This window comes from Adiantum capillus-veneris, chromosome 4 (genome assembly GCF_014529385.1).
Source record: "Adiantum capillus-veneris isolate H3 chromosome 4, ASM1452938v2, whole genome shotgun sequence".
NCBI classification, from domain to species: Eukaryota; Viridiplantae; Streptophyta; class Polypodiopsida; order Polypodiales; family Pteridaceae; genus Adiantum; species Adiantum capillus-veneris.
Window position 1 is genome coordinate 58,504,252 of NC_140934.1, and position 15,733 is coordinate 58,519,984.

Genomic DNA, 15,733 nt, shown 5'->3' on the forward strand with positions numbered 1-15,733 from the left:
TGTAGGCTTCCATTGGCCACCATGGACAATCATACATATATACACCCACATCTATAAAGTGTCCAGATTCCACAGTTCTACATTCTCAGCTCCTACTACTCATTATTCCCTTTGTGACTTTAATAATCCACATCGAATTTGGTGCACCCACTTGAAACGCTTCAAAGAAAATCAAACCTTGTATCATAAAGCATGTGTTGAAATGTAATGACATTCCCAATTCATAGATCTCATGATTAGAAAAACATCCCTAGATTGCGACTTGGCAAGCACTAGCTTATCCTTCCCCTAAATGCAATCATTTTACCTTGAACTATCCTAGTCACTAGGCTATATTCTATTAACCTCGTGTTTGGATCATTCTCCAATAGAAATATTTGAACGAGGTCTACTTCTTCATCGACCCATTATTTCATTGTTATACTCTTTAAAGCTTTGTACTTGGAAAAACACTTATTGTTTTGCCGTTGATTTAGCAAGAGATGGTTTTTTGCCTGCCCAAAGGGCAAAGGCGAGAGAGATACCTTCTCTTTTTCTTGGATAAAGTATAAGTTTTCTTTTCTGGTGTCTAAGAGTGGAATTGGTGTGGAAGTACTGATTGGGTGAAAGAGATAATGGTTTCATGATGGAAAGTAGAGGAGCTTAAAACTACAAATCCATGTAATCTAATGAGTCTCGGGAGGTTTGGGGATCCTTTCCCATTCCCATGTCTCCTCTTCTACTCCATCTCCTCACCTTCCACTTGGGTCTCGACCCCAACATATGTTCTCTCTTCCAAGTCCCTTCGTATTGAGCTCAATTGTTGTCAATAGCTTAATTTCTCTCTCTTTTGAAGTATTGTTCATGCCTATCTAACTAGGTGTTATGCTTTTTGTTGCTCTCTTCACCCAAGCACTCGTGCTATGCTCATTAGGAATCTATTCTAATGAAATGCTCAATATGTCTATGCTATTTTCCGCTACACACAAGTTACTAGGCCATTAAATGTTACACAAATTTCCATACATATCATGCCTTGAGTAAATGCTAATGCTTGACCGTTCATGTTTATGACATAACACTCTGGTACAAAATAATACTCAGTCACTTGGGCAAGTCACTTGGGCAAGCTGTTTGTTAACAAAGCCCTTTCCTCATCCTTAAATACATACTTACCTATAGACTAATAAAATAACCTAAACACTTCTTCCTCTATGTCAAGATTTACAGCTTTGGAAGCTTTCCCTTTAGCCATAGTTTAAGACTATTGTCTACTTTGATTGGATGATTGATGAATGCCTTGAGTTTTCGGGACCTACTAGATTCACATAAACCCATTAATTACCAACGAAGATTCCAAAGGAATCTCCAAATCAAAAGAAAACTCTGCGACGACGCGGCCCTTCGCAGCAGTTCCCACGTCCTTGTCCCCTCTGTGTATTGACTTGCTCACGGTCGTTTAACAGAACTTCTCTCCCTCATGCACAGTTCCTGCCTTGCTCGTACAGCTACTCATCTCCAGCTGCGTCCGCATCCCGATTCCCCTCCCTCCTGCGATTGGCATGGAAGTGAGCATCAGTTTCCCTGCACGTTTGTCTCTGCATCAGTTTCCCCGGCACGCACCGCCAGTACTTACTCCTTCTGCAACTGTCGGTTGCACAACCACTCATGCTGGTCTCCCTCATCCTCATCACTAGGGCCTATGCTCCACTTCTTAGCCTCTCTGTCTGTCTCTCTCGGCAAAAAAAATTACGTGCATTACTCGCCCATATCCGGCTCGCTTGCCCGCATGACCTTGCCTCGACTAACACCTGCACTGCGAATCTGAAATAGTTTCGGGAAGGAAGAGAGAGAGAGAGAGAGAGAGAGAGAGAGAGAGAGAGAGAGAGAGAGAGAGAGAGAGGTTGTGCGCCTCCCCTACGCGCGTTCGTGCAAGCCTCAGCTCCCTTCCACCGCCTTCAAAGCAAAAAACTCGCCTTTGATCAAAACTCTCCCTCTCTCTCTCTCTCTCTCTCTCCACGTGTTGACTCCTTGCGTTTTCACTTTGGAGAGAGGAGAGGATCTCTTAATATTCTTACTAAAGAAATGAAAAAAACTCGTTTTGGGGACCTACTTGTTGGTTGAAACAGGTCAATGACATACTCAAACTGCTATATAGTGATTGAAGAAGGTTGTGTCCCTTGAGTTGAAGATTGGATTTGGGGTCATAAACCCATCGCACAGTCGTTCAAATTCTATCCATTAATGCACCACTTTGTTTTTGCCTTGGTGAAAGAGTATTCATTGATGACCGGCAGATATGCATCGGTTAGTAACATTAATGATGAAAAAATTACCTTCTTGATGAGTTTCTTATTTATTCCACTGCTAGTCATAATTAAAAGTATTGGTTTGTTTGATCAAATCAAATAATATTTTAATAATAGCCAAAAAAGAAAACCCTAGCAGAAGAAGAAAACTTTAGGCGAGTAATCATATAAAAACACAAAGATAACTACAATTCACAAAACTCTACAACACTTTATTACGTCAAACAACTTCAATAATTGAGAGAGAGAGAGAGAGAGAGAGAGAGAGAGAGAGAGAGAGAGAGAGAGAGAGAGAGTGAGAGAATCCATGTAATAGACATGGAGTGGCAGCGCTCCACTCCCAGACGACAATGGTCACAGAGACTGGCATCCCTTTTATTATTTCTTATTGCTTCATAAAGGTACAACCCCCTGAGGATCTAACTCTTTCAGACTCTGCATCTAGATGCCCTCAAAATAGTACCCCTAGTACCTCTTAAAAGTAGTACAAGGGATGCCCAAAAGCATCAGTTTCAAAAGCACTTAGTACCAAAAGCATCTATGTTATTTATGGTTTAGGCCCTCGGCCAAGGTTCTATAAGTTGGTTGGGTTAAAATTTTTAATCATGACCCACTTTGTCTTTTAGGCCACTCAAGTGGTCATCAGTAATCTGGTAGATCTTCTTCTTCTTCTTCTTTTGCTAGGGTTTAGACCCCTCATCTAGGATCTATTCCATTGGTTGGAACTTGGTGGTGCCTTATCACAGACTTTTCACATATGTAGCCTAAGGAGCCAAGGTTCTACTCTATTATCCACCCTCGCATATCGAGCTCAATGATTCTTTGAAGCATCAATGGATTAGCCCTTATCGAGTATTGCAACGTCTCATAACAAACATATATTGCCTATAAAACAGGAAAGCTATAAGAACCATCACCACCTCCCATGTAGATCACATGAAACCATATCATGCACAACATGCTTCTCCAATAACCTTTGATAAGCAATCTCTTTTCTCATCCATGTAGATAGGTAAATTCATCTGGAGAAAGGTGTTCCCTTTGCATCCGATGAAAAAATCTTTCTCATAGCTATACTTGCAAATATTGCGATCAAGGTGCTCCAAGTAATGATGGTATGAAGCTATCACATGCGCATTGCACTTGAGCCACGTAGACAAGCTACTAGTCTAGGTCAACATCAACCTTAGTTATCTTAGGATCTAGCCTAGCACTTTGTGAGCCTCTGTAAGGACGTGCATGATCAGTAGGTCATCATTGCATACCCTCACTTGCACACTACAATCACTTAAATGTATAGGCATATAAACAATCACTTAACTCATTTATTAATAAGTGACTTTGACAAGACATTTATAAAAGGTAGGTAGGGAAAATGAAAAAAAAAAACTTAAAAAGAATCACTTGGCCTTCAATTTTTAGACATCAAAACCCAATACCCATAGAAGGAAACCAACACCCATAGCACCCATCCAGTACTAGCATTTTTAGCCACAGAATCTACATCTTTAGATTTAGTGCCTATCATTTTGCATCCGATCCACCCTCACCATTAGATCATCCCTAGAACTTTTGCATTAGATTTAGACCTAGCATTTTTCTCAACGTCAGATTTAGCCTAGCATTTTTGCATGAAGTATTCAACCTAGCATTTTTGCATGAAGTATTCAACATCAACATTCAGCATTTAGCCATTGTATCAGTATTGTACAAGTAATCAAAAGCAAGCACTTTCTCTAGCAACAGAGCAATAGGGCCCTTGGAATCTGACATGTGACGTCATCTCTCTTGTTGTATCTCTCTTTCATTGTGTCTAGTTCAGTTTCTCTCAATTGAAGTCAAGTAACCTTGTGTTTTTGCGAAGTACTAGATCTGAGCTAAAATCCTTAAACTCTTTCGATGTAACTTACAGAATCAGATGGCCATCAAGAACTTTGTGTGCTTTCATGGGGGCAGTATATTTGGCATACATATCAAACAAAGCATTGCTAAGTACAACATTCTTCTCCAACAACCACTGACAAGAAATGTCATTGTGTATGCTCTCACCCATGTAAAGGTCTTGTGTAAAGCCACATGCCTTCAAGGTGCAAGAATAGGTGAATTCATTGGGAGAAAGGCCTTCCTTTTGCATCTAATGAAAACAACCCAGTGCTTCCTTACCACACCCACGCATGTTGAATGCACTCCAAGAGATTATATTTTATAGAGAGAGATCATCAAGAACCTTTTGTGGTTTTGTGAGGGCACCACATTCGGAATACATGTCGACCAATGCTCCACCTAGCATGACATCTTTTTCCACCAACCCTTGACAAGTAATTTCATCGTGAATTCTGTCACCCATGCCAATGTCTCGCATAAGAACACATGCCTTCAAGGTGCAAGCATAGGTAATTGCATTTGGAGATGGGTATCCCCTTTGCATCTAATTAAAATAGGCAAGAGCTTCCTTGCCACAATCAATTCCTGCATCAATACACTCCAAGCAACAACATTTCAAACAGAAATCTCATCAAGAACGTTTTGTGCTTTTGTAAGCACACCACATTTGGCATACATATCAACCAGAGCAGCACCAAATACGACATCCTTCTCATGAGCCCTAAATGCACTGCAAATGACAACACTTCGGACTGAAAGTTTTGTGCCTTTTGTAAGGACACCACATTTGGCATGAATATTGACCAAAATAGCACCAAACACAACATCCTTCTCCAACAACCCTTCACTAGCAATCTCATAATGTATATTCTCTCACCCATACTAGTGTCTTGTGTAAGGCCACAAGCCGTCATGACCACGAGAAAGGACTTCCCTTCACATCATGTAAAAACAACCCATAACTTCCTTGCCAAGCCATATCTTGCAATCAACGCATTCCAAGTGATCACATTCTAGGCAAAATCATCACAGGAGCAGTATGCACAAATACAAGACCTGTGGCACAAAGCAAAGCAACGTCTGACCTTATCCTTGCCTTCCTCAAAAGGGTCACTCTTATTGCAAAAATGAACGTTGCGAAATGTTTCGGCATTGCGTTTTTCCTACATCTTTCGTACCGTTCTTCGTGTATTTGAGGTCTTCCTATCAATTGCAACTTTGAAATCCTTTGTAATATGCATTTCAACCTCAATTCATTGACAAATGTCTAGCAAGCTCTTGAACGACAAGCTACTGAACAAGCGAGATGTTAAGCTCTTGCCATCTCTAGATCCTTTGTAAGCTGCATTTCAACCTCAATTCGTTGACAGATGTCCAGCAAGCTCCTACCGGACAAGCTCGTGGACTCGTGAGGTGTTAAGCTGCTACCCGTCTCTAGAGTATAAGTTTCCACTACCCTACACTTTGAATTCATATTTACCCTAATTAGCTTGCGCCACACGTGGCATATCTCTCCTTTCAATATTGCATGAAAGCTTCCTAGACAATCAAGGGTAGAAAGAGCATATTAGAATTGGGTCGCACCATGGATTAATAGGGTGAGTGTATACTAAAAAAATGCATATCCATGTTTCCCTCCACAAATATAGCAGACTTTCAAAAATTCCATTGGCACTTTGAAACAGGAGGGGAATGAGTTATCTTTTAGGTAATGAAAGGCTCTCCTTAAACATAGGTTTGCCATTTCCAATCAAATTTCTGATGGTCTCTAAACTCTAACCCTTTTCATATACTACTATGGGTGCGACCTTGCGCAAGGCTTTACCGCTCTTCCTCCCACTAACCCATGGTGCAACCCGGCTCTTAGTTGCACTACTAAACGTAGGGATGTTGCTCCCCTGGCACCAAACTTTACTTAGTGCCACCTCATTCAAGCATTTGAAATAAATGCCACAAATAAACCCAGCACGACCTGGCTCTAAGCAATACGTGAAAAAATTGTTTGACTAGTGGTGAAAAGAGACCGGTCGTTGGAGTAGTGGAAATCCGAAATGCTTGCAACACAAGGCTTGTCTTCCTACAAAAGGAGTTAGAAGAGCATGCGTTCTCCAAGGCTTCCTCTCTCATACACTCTAAACACATACACAGGTTCTCTCCCTCTCTCTCTCTCTCTCTCACACACACACACACACCCTCTAATACACAGAGGTTCTCTCCTTCCCTCTCTCTCTCTCTCTCTCTCTCTCTCTCACACACACACACATAATGGGCAAAGGCCTTGCGCTGCTCCTACCTTCATGCTTGCGCTGTGGCCATGATGATCCAGCTGCGGAGCCCGGCGTCCTCGCTCACCCAAAGATCGGTCCTACGCATACGAAGGTGGGGCCCAACGATACGAGCAAGTTTCTTGATGCTTTGCACTACTTGTCTCGTGAGAAGCCTCCTTCATTCTCGTAGAATCCTACCTTGACACTTTCAAAGGGTAAGCTGTCCATGGAACTTCTCTTCCAATTTGGTTGAGCACCCTCCAAAAGCCCCTCTAGTAGGCCTATGGGGGAGCCTTTGTATCTCGACACTCCAAACTTCAAAGGTGTGGGCGGGATACCCTATAATGGGCCACCATGGACAATCGTACATATATACACCCACATCTATAAAGTGTCCAGATTCCACAGTTCTACATTCTCAGCTCCTACTACTCATTATTCCCTTTGTGACTTTAATAATCCACATCGAATTTGGTGCACCCACTTGAAACGCTTCAAAGAAAATCAAACCTTGTATCATAAAGCATGTGTTGAAATGTAATGACATTCCCAATTCATAGATCTCATGATTAGAAAAACATCCCTAGATTGCGACTTGGCAAGCACTAGCTTATCCTTCCCCTAAATGCAATCATTTTACCTTGAACTATCCTAGTCACTAGGCTATATTCTATTAACCTCGTGTTTGGATCATTCTCCAATAGAAATCTTTGAACGAGGTCTACTCCTTCATCGACCCATTATTCCATTGTTATACTCTTTAAAGCTTTCTACTTGGAAAAACACTTATTGTTTTGCCATTGATTTAGCGAGAGATGGTTTTTTGCCTGCCCAAAGGGCAAAGGCGAGAGAGATACCTTCTCTTTTTCTTGGATAAAGTATAAGTTTTCATTTTTGGTGTCCAAGAGTGGAAGTGGTGGGTTCTTGAGTGGAAGTACTGATTAGGTGAAAGAGATGGTGGTTTCATGATGGAAAGTAGAGGAGCTTATAACTACAAATCCATGTAATCCAATGAGTCTCGGGAGGTTTGGGGATCCTTTCCCATGCCCATGTCTCCTCTTCTACTCTGTCTCCTCACCTTCCACTTGGGTCTCGACCCCAACATATGTTCTCTCTTCATAGTCCCTTCATGTTGAGCTCCTCTCAGCTCACTCACCCAGCACATTAGAATTGTCCATGGATATACAACTTTGCACATCCTTGACAGAATTGCAAGTCACCATGTAGATGTTGAAAAACTTGTTAGTGAAGATGGAGACACCTATCCCGGTTCCACAAATACAAAGCCCAAGGGTGCGCGTGGCTTCAAGGAGATGCACACAACCTACTGTTTGCAAGTGAAATCTTTGATGTTGTGACAACCTGTTCTTATTTTGAGATGTTAGGTGATCGCAAATGGCTCAGTGGCCTATACTAGCATAAGCATCTGACTTTGTTTTTGCTGAAGAGCTACAAATTTACTCTCTCTTTGCCTCACTTGGAGTGCTTTCAAGAGCACTCGCTAAGATGATGGCCAAGTCAAGACCAATGGGTACAATGGTTGTTGTAGTGTGGAATGCCTAGCCAAAAGCATGCTTTAGAGAAATGGAGTAACTTGAGCACTCGTTAGAGCAATGGTCCAAGTCAAGACCAATGGGTACAATGGTTATTGTAGAGTGGACAACTAAACCAAAAGCATGCTTTGAAGAAATGGAGTGATTGAAGCCACATATTGGTGAGTCATTGGGTTATCACTAGGAGCAAAGCACTAGCTCAGGGGGATCCACTGTATAATCATGTTAAGAGTTCAGTAGTAGGCGGGATTATTTGTTTTTGAATATTTAAGCAATTTAACAGAGATACATTAACAAGAGTGTATTTTTAATTCATTCAAGGAAAAGAACCTCTTAATCCATAAAAAAAGAGAGGTCAATCTAGTCATGTCACGATTTCAATAAAGGGGTTTTGTAAGTACCCTACAAACGCATGCTATATAGGGAGTTTCTTAATAGTGGACCCCTCCCCCCGATGAGCGCTAGCAGCATATCCGTATTGCAGTTATATATTATATGTATTATTCATATTTATAGTAGCATATTCATATTGTAGCTATAGGTTGGGTGCATTTGGATGTATTGCCAATAGAGGTTGGCTGGCAATTTAGGAGGACGTAAACCAAGCGGTCACTATTCCTAGGTGGACTTTTTCTCCTTGCAACAAAAATCCATTCATTCATGAGCACTAACAATGTGAAATGGTGTTGCATGTGTGGAATCCTAAAAGGTCCTCAATGTCGTCCAAATCATCCATGCCCTTCATACTTGGGAGACCTATCTACAAGGTCAAGCTGGTATGATGTGGCTTAAAGCATAGCACCTTCCAAGCATACATTAGAAATGCAACTAGAGTCTAGGTGTAGTTCTAACTCTCCCTATTTAGATGTAAACATAAACCATTAGCTACTCGATTGGATACTCTAGCTTATTGCATGCAAGGGATTAGTTCCAAAGAGTAAGGGAAAAGCAAGACATTTTCTAGTCTAATACAAGTGCATCAATTGATGTGATGCAACTTTCACATACTCGTACGAGGAAGGTGTAGGTAAGTGAAAGAATATAGCACGGACTTGGTGATGATGCCTCTTGCAGCTCCTTTCAAGAGAGAATTAAAAAGGAGTGCTTCTAAGACTTTGGATGATGCAATTTAAATTTTCTCAAATTTATGAAGACCACACACATTGAAGAAGCACTTCAAACCCAACTACTAATGATCCCAGAAGTAAGAAAGCAGGAACTTCATATTTATTTCTAAAAGGAAACAAAAAGTCTTCATTTTCAAAAGACAAGAAACCACCTTCTAAGAAGAAAATGATTTAAGGGACCTAGGTTTAGTCAAGAAGACTTTGAAAGAACAAAGAAAGAAAATATTTGTTTCATTTTTTTCTCTCCAAATCACCTTGCATGGAATTGGCCTAAGCACAAGGAGAAAGGGGATGATGATACATACAAAAACCTTGGCAAGGGGGAAAAAAGACGAGCATATTCAAGCTATCCAAACCCTCTCTTTACTTGGTAATGAAAAATATAGATCTATACAGGTTTTGCATGTTGACCACACTCACACTTGGACTCTGTTAACTAATATGTGGAGTTGTACTTTCGGACCACATGAGTTGGCTAGAATGTATGGGTTTGTTAAAGGAAAAAGAGTGAGAGTTATGATTGACGATGAGTGAGTCTTTCAAGGATCATAGATTCATATTTATTGAGAAAAGTTTCCGAATCATAGGCATGCTTGGTAACATATCTGTGTGTTGAATTCTTTTTTGGTCACTTTTATGTAATATAGGGTCTCACACATCCCAAGACGACAATTTAGGATGCCTCCATTTTAGGACGACAGTTTTTGTACTTTGTCTTGCTTCCGTAGCACAAGTGAGCTAGATTCGATTGACTTTATATTTATGCTAACATGCTCTTGATGTTAACATAAGGAGGATTTTGTGTTGGATGTATTTTCCTCCGTCCTTTAAAAACTAGTGTTGAGTCCTCTCGACCCACTGTTGTGCCAATTAAGTGATTGGCCTCAATTTAGGATGTATGCATGAGGATCTCGACCACAAGTGAGAACCCCAGCTTCTCTGATAGCAATGTAATATAGGTGTCACACGCCTCATATGAGCTCACTAATATAATCATAGGAGTCCACTCAACCATAAGAGTCCCATGCTTAAATAATACTGGCCTTGCCATTCACACTTAGACGGACATGACCCAAGCCTACGGTGTGCCAGGTTACACACCTTTGAGGCCGTCTAGGCCTCCTCAAATCCCTCCCAGGTGGACCCCACACCCGAGCTCAGCATACACTATGCACCTATTTGTGCATGCCAACCATGCACCTTGGTCCCGATCCTTCAGATGATGTGACAGCCTCAAAAAAGTAAGGTAACAACAGTGAACTGTAACAGTGAGCAAACCGAACCACAAGAGCCAAACCATGTACAAACACCCACCCAACATAGCAAGGCACAAACTACACACCAGACCATAGGTGCATACACAAAGGCAGTGGCTGATAGTCTCATCTATACATAAGGTGCAGCACGAACAAGCAACAGGAACAAATCCGATCAAAGCTAACATTGTCAGCCCATGTCCACCTGGCAAACCAGCATGAACCATCAACCCCATGATGTAAAGCATGCATCTGCTGATCAGCACATCCCACAGGAAGGAGCAAAATCCATACATGAAGGCATGAGATAGGCCAGCGTCCAGCCAAGACTCCAGTGGTGGTACAGACCGTCGCTCCAAACTCTCTCTCTCTCTCTCTCTCTCTCTCTCTCTCTCTCTCTCTCTCTCTCTCGGTTAGATCTGCGCGTGCACACACACAAATAGATGCAAAGATAGCCATGGTAAAGCCTGCCGTTAACTAAAAGCAGAGGTGCAGTCTATGAACATTAAACATGAATCCCTCCTGTAGGCTACCGTTTTCCACAAAAAAAAGCCCCTTGACCTTGTAGCTACTGCCAGCATCAACACAAAACTACTCATGCTTGGCCAATGACGTTGTTGATAGACTGCCGCAGGAGGGAAACACTGTTCTATCTATGCATGAGAGTGCAAGTGAGGAAGGAGACTCAAGAGTGTCTAGAGAAACAAATAAGGCATTACCTGTTGTGCAAGCTACTTCCTTGTCCATTTCTGTTTTCTCCACAAGCCACCCTCTCTTCTCATTTCAAAACATTCCAAAAATCTGATTCTCTTCTCAAACCATTCCAAAATTCTTCTTTCTCCGCAAGCCACTCTCTCTTCTCATCTCAAAACAATTCCTGACTAAGATTCTCATCGTGTTTCTTTTTGCCTATGTCAACGTTTCGCAGAATGCCACATGCTTCAAGATGTAAGCATAGTCTTCAAGACTAGAGCATAGGGGATTTCATTTGGAGGGACCCCTTCTCTTTGCATCGTCTGGAAACAGCCCAGAGCTTCCTGGCCCTGCCCTTGTTAAGCGTATCTCGCAATCAAAGGGCTACAACAGTGAACATTCCAAACAGGAAGCTCTTCAAGCACCTTTTGTGCTTTCTGAAGTACACCTCATTTGGCATTCGTGTCGACCAAGGAATTGTCAAGCACGTCTTTTTTCAACAGCCGTTGACTAAATATATCATATTAAATTCTTTTGCCCATGTCAATGTTTTGCACAATGCCACATACCTTCAAGACGTAAGCATAGCCTTCAAGACCGAAGCGTAGGTGATCTCATCTGGAGAGATGCCCTCACTTCGCATCCGCTGAAAACAGCCCAGAGCTTCCTGGCCCTGCCCCTGTTCGGCATATCCTGCAATGAGTGCGTTCCAAGAGTCGACATTCCGGACAGGAAGCTCCTCAAGCACTTTATGTGCTTTCTGAAGTACACCACATTTGGCATACATGTCGACCAAGGCATTGCCAAGCACGATGTCTTTTTTCAACAGCCCTTGACCAAATATATCATCATGAATTATTTTGCCGATATCAGCATCGTGCGCAATGCCACATGCCTTCAAGACGCAAGCATAGGTGATTGCATTCGGAGAGACGCCCTCTCTTCGCATCCGCTGAAAACAGCCCAGAGCTTCCTGGCCCTGCCCCTGTTCAGCATATCCCGCAATCAGCGCACTCCAAGAGACGACATTTCGGACAGGCAGCTCGTCAAGCACTTTTTGTGCTTTCTGAAGTAGACCACATTTGGCATACATGTCAACCAAGGCAGTGTCGAGCACAACGTCTTTTTTCAACAATCCCAGACTAGAAATATCATCGTGAATTCTTTTGCCCATATCGGCATTTTGCGTAATGCCACATGCCTTCAAGATGCAAATGTAGGTGATTGCATTTGGAGATATGCCCTCTCTTTGCATCCGCTGAAAACAGTCCAACGCTTCCTGGCCCTGCCCTTGTTCAGCATATCCTGCAATCAACGCACTCCAAGAAACGACATTCCGGACAGGCAGCTCCTCAAGCACTTTTTGTGCTTTCTGAAGTAGACCACATTTTGCATACATGTCAACCAAGGCAGTACCAAGCACGACATTTTTTTTCAACAGACCCTGACTAACAATATCATCGTGAATTCTTTTGCCCGAATCAGCGTCTCGCATAGTGCCACATGCTTTCAAGATGCAAGCGTATGTGATTGCATCTGGAGAGATGCCCTCGCTTCGCATTCGCTGAAAGCAGCCCAGAGCTTCCTGGCTCTGTCCGTGTTGGGCATGCCCTGCAATTAGTGCGTTCCAAGAGACCACATCCCGGACAGGAAGCTCCTCAAGCACATTTTGTGCTTTATGAAGTACACCACATTTGGCATACATGTCAATCAAGGCATTGCCGAGCACAATGTTTTTTTTCAACAGACCCTGACTAATAATATCATCGTGAATTGTTTTGCCCATATCATCATTTTGTGTAATGCCACATGCCTTCAAGATGCAAGCGTATGTGATTGCATCTGGAGAGATGCCCTCGCTTCGCATCCGCTGAAAACAGCCTAGAGCTTCTTGGCCCTCCCCCTGTTGCGCATATCCCGCAATCAGTGAGCTCCAAGAGACGACATCCCGGACGAGAAGCTCGTTAAGCACTTTGTGTGCTCTCTGAAGTACACCACATTTGGCATACATGTCGATCAAGGCATTGCCAAGCACTACGTCTTTTTTCAAGAGCCGCTGACTAACAATATCGTCGTGAATCCTTTCACCCAAATAAGCGTCTTGCATAATGCCGCATGCCTTCAAGACACAAGTGTAGGTGATTGCATTTGGAGAGATGCCCTCTCTTTTCATCCGTTGAAAACAGCTCAACGCTTCTTGGCCTTTCCCCTGTTGGGCATATCCTGCAATCAGTGAATTCCAAGAAACGACATTCCGGAAAAGAAGCTCGTCAACGACTTGCTGCGCTCTGACAAGCGCACCACACTTGACATACATACTGACCAATATGTTGCCTAAGTATGTGTTCTTTGGAAGTAACCCAATATCGCAAATATGAGCATGTATTCTAGTGCCTTGGTACAAATCCTTCTTCTTAGCACAGTCTTTAAGTGAGCTCACAATAGAAAGGCTCATTCTCTTCCTCTCCATACTTGCTTCTGTAGCAAATATTGCTGTTTTGTTGGCGCTGCTCTGTAAACACGAAACCAGTGGTGCTTAAAGAGAAAACAAATCGAGACTGTGGTTCTTTTACCTTCACCAAATCGTCCCATCGCACCAGTCTGCCTGCCAAGCCACAGGACTAAGGGAGGTTACACATCGCCATTTGAAAATGGGAGGCTGCCCAAAATATGGCAGCCCATTTTTATGGGGCAGGGGGAATGCCTATTGTAAACAGTGTTTAAAACACGAAATGATTGGTGGAAAACGAATGGCTGAGGTTGCGGCATATTTGGGCAGTGGTTGGGTGTCGTTCAAAACTTTAGCAGTTTTGGACGAGTGCTGGCAGCCACTTTGGATATGGCGACGCTTCCAAAATGGTTGTGTAATGGGGAGTAGCGCCCAAATCGATGTGCATAAGTGCTATAGGTTGTGAGAGTGGGAAATAGCAGTCTCTAACCACCCTAATTGCCACTGACCTCCCCAACGGGCATGAATCTTCCCTTGGGATGTGCACAATTGTGATGACAATGTGATCTTGTTATAATCACAATGTGGTCCTCGTGTGAGCTACACATGTTCCATGGGGTGTGCTCCGGATGTGATCCTTGTGTGAACCTGTGTAAACCTCAAAAGACATCAAAGTCTTATTTATTTATATTTTTTATTTGATCGTTGTCCATCGAGTCATGAGCAATAGCTTATTGGTAAGGCAATCGGACAAAAAGCTTGAGACGGTGGGTTCAAACCCCAATGCTCCACCCATATGGCATTATTTTTCATTTTGAGGGGAACAAAGATTCATGTGTGATTCTCAAATAATTATCCTTGCCTATGTGACGGGGAAAATCCTGTGTGATTCTTAAATTATTTCCCTTGCCTATCAGACGGGGTTAAATGCAGCTTATCTCCACACCATTGATCCCTGCTCAAATTTGGGTGTCAACTAGTCTCGTGGCCTGCCGACTAAAGATATGGATGCTAGGTTCAACATGTTTCATCATGTGATTGATGGTTTGAAAAAGCATCTCTATTTTCTAAGTACAAGTATGGACCATCTTTTCATGGTTTTTTCAATGTTCATTATGAATACCCCCACTTGATGTACCACAAATCTCTCTCTCTCTCTCTCTCTCTCTCTCTCTCTCTCTCACACACACACACACACACACACACACACAATCCTCCCCTTACCAAGTGATTTTCATACTAGGTGTGTAATGGAAATTGCCTATGAACTTTGAGAGTAGTGAAATTAGGAAATTAGGTGAAGGACTTTTGAGAGATTCTTTGTGAGCATAGCGGTTGAACTTAATTGATGGTAGCAACATAAACATGGTACCTAGTTAACTTGGCATGAATAATACTTTTTCAAGAGAGAGAGTTTAGAGAACATGACAATAGTTGAGGACCGGATTCATATGGAGCCCCCCCCCCCCCCCCCCCTCCAATAGGCATTTGTATTATAGTTTCTCCCATCAAGAGAGACTTGGTACAATACAATCTTTGTGTTCCTTGTAACCTAGGTGATGCATCACAATACAATCTTTGTGTTCCTTGTAACCTAGGTCATGCATCACACGCATAACATAAACTTGAAGAAAGTGTTAACTATCCCAAGCCTCAATCCCAAGGCCTCAAACACCTTCGAAGGTGGAGAGAGCTAGCGGAGAATGATGATGGGGAAGAGGAAGAAGAAACATTCCATAGGAGAAAGAAATAGTTCCTCACTTATCATTACTCTTCTTGCTAGCATACATAATAGCATAGTAATGAAGATGGAGAAGAGGCAAGCTTAAGCATTGAAGTATGACTCTTGGTTGGATTTGCATTCCATAGCCAAGAGTGTTGGTGTAGGCTTTCACTCTCACAAGCTTGGAGAAGGAGGTGGTGTTCCTCAACTTTCACCAAGTGAGAATGTCTTTGCAAATGAGTGTGTGTGGAGTATATCCCCCTAGCACCCCCCTCCTTGCTTTGGGCGAGTGGTGACCTTTCTGCATGTTGCAAGCTCATTGGACCCCTCTTCCCCTAGCCAATCACATGTAGCATGCAGTCAAGTACATGGGTAGTCTTTTGACAAGTGTCCTCCTTACCCCTTAGAGATAGAGAGCTTGAAAATATCTAGATATATGTTAGATGGAAGTAGAAGCTCATTGGACCCCTCTTTAGCCCAACCAATAGCATTC

General features: G+C 42.5%; 1 pseudogene; it reads right to left on the minus strand.

The window, feature by feature from the left end:
* Positions 1–9,709: 9,709 nt before the first annotated feature.
* On the minus strand, positions 9,710–13,776 carry LOC147459237 (pentatricopeptide repeat-containing protein At4g18520, chloroplastic-like; annotated as a pseudogene).
* Positions 13,777–15,733: the final 1,957 nt, after the last annotated feature.